The sequence below is a fragment of the Vombatus ursinus genome, unplaced genomic scaffold (assembly GCF_900497805.2).
Source record: "Vombatus ursinus unplaced genomic scaffold, bare-nosed wombat genome assembly UNPS02007284.1, whole genome shotgun sequence".
Taxonomy (NCBI): Eukaryota; Metazoa; Chordata; class Mammalia; order Diprotodontia; family Vombatidae; genus Vombatus; species Vombatus ursinus.
The window spans coordinates 16790950-16794294 of record NW_020947062.1 but is presented as its reverse complement, the minus strand read 5'-3'; the positions used below and the strand labels follow the sequence as shown (position 1 = coordinate 16794294).

General features: G+C 45.9%; 1 pseudogene; it reads left to right on the top strand.

Moving 5' to 3' along the window:
• Positions 1–1532: 1532 nt before the first annotated feature.
• Positions 1533–3345, top strand: part of LOC114033520 — a 3825-nt pseudogene continuing 2012 nt past the window's right edge.

Genomic DNA, 3345 nt, shown 5'->3' with positions numbered 1-3345 from the left:
GTCTTCCTTGGAGAAGGGTGGGGGGAGAAGAGGCTAGAGATGTCTATTTTGCTTCCTTTTGAACTACACAATGACACCTCAATGCTACATGTGGAGGACAGCCTTCATAACATATGATATAAATGTCACATTCATAAGGCTTTCCATTTGTCCATTATTGAATTGGTGGTAGTCTAGTATGGCTAACAAATTCAAAATCTGCCCAGAAGTGAAAGGCCCCCAGCCCTGAGGCTGCATGTGAAAGAGGGAACCTTCCTCAGGCTCTGGGGACCCACAAGCTATTTCTGAATCCTGCAGTCTCTGATGAAGAAAAAATGCAGAGCGGGAAAAGGGGATAAGTGCTTGTGGTCCAACTATCCATTTATCCTCTGAAATACTAGCTGTTCTCATTCAGAATTTAACAGGTGAATTGGGGCGAGTTTCTACCTCAGGTCAATCATCACTGGCTCAGATTACTTTCTGATCCCCCACCTTAGGGACACCACTCCTGGAACTGACTCCACATTAAAAGAAAGCATCAATAAAACACTCCTGACTCCAGCTATGGGAGGACAGGCAGCCTGCAGACAGGTATGAACCTAGCAGGTATTGGACCTGGCAGCCATGAAAGAGAATTTGCTCAATTAAAACCATTCCCTCCCCTGGACCTTTGCCAACTATTTCCACCGTCACTTGGAGCCTGATTTACTTTACTGCCTTTGGCTAAGGGGCTTTAAAAGTTTCTCATAAAATGCACTGTGAATCTGAGCTCCCACCCCGCACAGATGTAGGCCCTGAGAGTGATGTTAGAATTGCAAAGTCTCAGGATCCAGATCTTGGGAGCAGGGAGACTGGGCTGTCTGCCACAGGAAAAAAGATATCACAGCAACAGGGGCCACGCCCCTTTCCCGTCCTCACCACCCTCAGATTGCCCAGGGACTGGGCTCTGTAAAGGGGAGGACTGAAAGCATCTTCCTAGCTTTCCCAGTCCACCACCAGTAACTCTCCCACCACCTGGTGGCTGTAGGGAAATGTCCAGCCTGTTCTTGCATCTCTGTTCATCAATATCCATGGAATCTCCATTTCTTGTTGCTCTTCTTTTAACGGAGATACTCATGGGTCCTTCAGAGCCCTCCTCACATCCCTGGGCCTGAAGGGAGCCCTGACTTTAATGAACTCTCACTGGATGAGAAAAGAGCACTGGTTCTAGAATCAGAAGAACCAGATTAAAATATTGCCTCTTCTATTCACTACATGTATGACCTGGAGCAAGCCATTTAACCTCTCTGGGCCTCAGTTTCCTCATTTGTAAAATAAAGGAGTTGGACTGAATCATTTCTAGGTTCCCTTTCAGCTCTAGTTCTGTCGTCATTATGATCCTTCAATTTCTAGAGGATGAAGACCAGTTCATCCTTTCGTCTTAACCACTGTTTGGCTCTCTGTCCACAGAGATACAACCAAAGAAAGTCCTCACTTCCTTTCAGCTTCTCTTTCAGCTCCTCATTCCTGATGTCTGCATTTGAGGGTGGAGGGAGAGTCTAAGTTGCTCAGTGATGGCAAGCAGCCAGTACTGGCTTGCTGTGGGCTCACCCAGGCCCCGGGCAAGGGAGGAAGATGAGACCAGTGAGGAAGGGGGGAGAGAGAGAGAGAGAGAGAGAGAGAGAGAGAGAGAGAGAGAGAGAGAGAGAAGGAGAAGGAGGAGGAGGCCTTAAAGTCAGGAGGACCTGAGTTCAAATCCGGCCTCAGACCAAACACTTGACACTTACTAGCTGTGTGACCCTGGGCAAGTCAATTAACCCCAATTGTCTAAATAAATAAATAAAAATAAGTAGGAGAAGAAAAGGCCCCAGAGGAATAATTCTGAAGTTATTCAAGTGCACATATAGGTTGGGAGGTTTTCTATTCTAAATTGGAAGAGAGGGTTAGAGTGTAGCAATGGTGATGCTCCCCAAAACAGGCCATTGAAACTTTTTAAAAAAAATGCACAGGAAAGAAGAGAAGGAAGTTCAAAAAGGAAATACAGACAAGTAGGACAGCTTTGAAAGTAATGTGTAGAATTTATGATATTGATATTATATGTATATATACATACATATTTAAAAGGCAAGATGAAATAGAGGTTCTCTGTTTTATATACAATCCTCTTGTGTTCTGCCATATTTATAGAAATGCTTCTTTTTGTGTTTAAGTTCAGAATTTTTAAAAAAAATTCTTTTTTTTAAAGCACACCATCATTTTACAGGCTGATTTTCAAAAAGATTAATAGTACTTTTCTCCCACTCAAGTTTTTAAAATGCAGTTATTGGTTCTTTCTGTCTCTACTTGTAGAGAAACACTCTAATGTAGTGCCTAAAAGGAAAGGCTAGAAGACCTCAGAGTCACACACCTCCCTCCCTTCCCTTCCCAGGCTCCCAGCATCTTCATCCTCTCACTGTATCAGCCCTTACCCAGGGAGCAGAGCAGTCACAGCTGGAGGGGAGATCCACGCATCACACTGGGAGCCAGATCCCCAAGCAGCAGGTACCCCTTCCAAGTCTGGGGCTTGCTCTCGATCTGTTTGCCCCTTGGAACGGTCTCTGAGAAGCTTCAGATGAATCTTGGAGGGGGAGAGCAGCCCTTATGCCAAACCCCAAAGGGAGGTTACACAGGAGCCAGGTCCAAAGGAGCATCCAGGTGTGTGGGCCTGAGGGCAGGTGTTCTCCCTAATGCCAACCTGTTAATGATACAGATATGGGTAGCCAAGTATGGCCCTTCCCTCCCTCCAGGGAGCCATTGTCCATGAAACTCAGTCATCTAGCAAAAGGTCAGATCCTGTCCCAGCTAGCTCTGCTCTGCTCTGGCCCATTGGCTGGGATTCAGGAAAGGGATTTATTTTGTTTTGGTTTTTAACAAGTTCGCCCTTCTGGACCTGTATTTAATCAGAGATCTGTCCTCATTAGGATTAGAGTATTGTTTCATTTGTTTGTTTTTAATTAGCAATTGTCCCTTGTAGCTGGAGAGATTCTCACTCCAGGAGGCTGCTTACTCCCATCAGTGCCCATGGCACCCCTTCTTGCAAAGCTTCCTCCATCGCCTTGTGCTGTACTCCTCTAAGACTTCTCTGAGCCCAGCAAAAGATCTTGAGTCAGCTTGAGTCAGAGTCAACAAGGAAAGAAGACTGGCCGAGCCAGTCTTGTAGGTGTCATGGTCCAGATGCTTCTCTCCCAGACCGGGCCAGGCCAGATTCATTCCATTATCCTCCCAGCACTTAGGATCAATGTGTTTAAAACTCCTGTGTCTCTTTTTAGTTTCTTAGGGTGAAGAACCCACCCCCATCCCAACACACACACACACACACACACACACACACACACACACACACACACA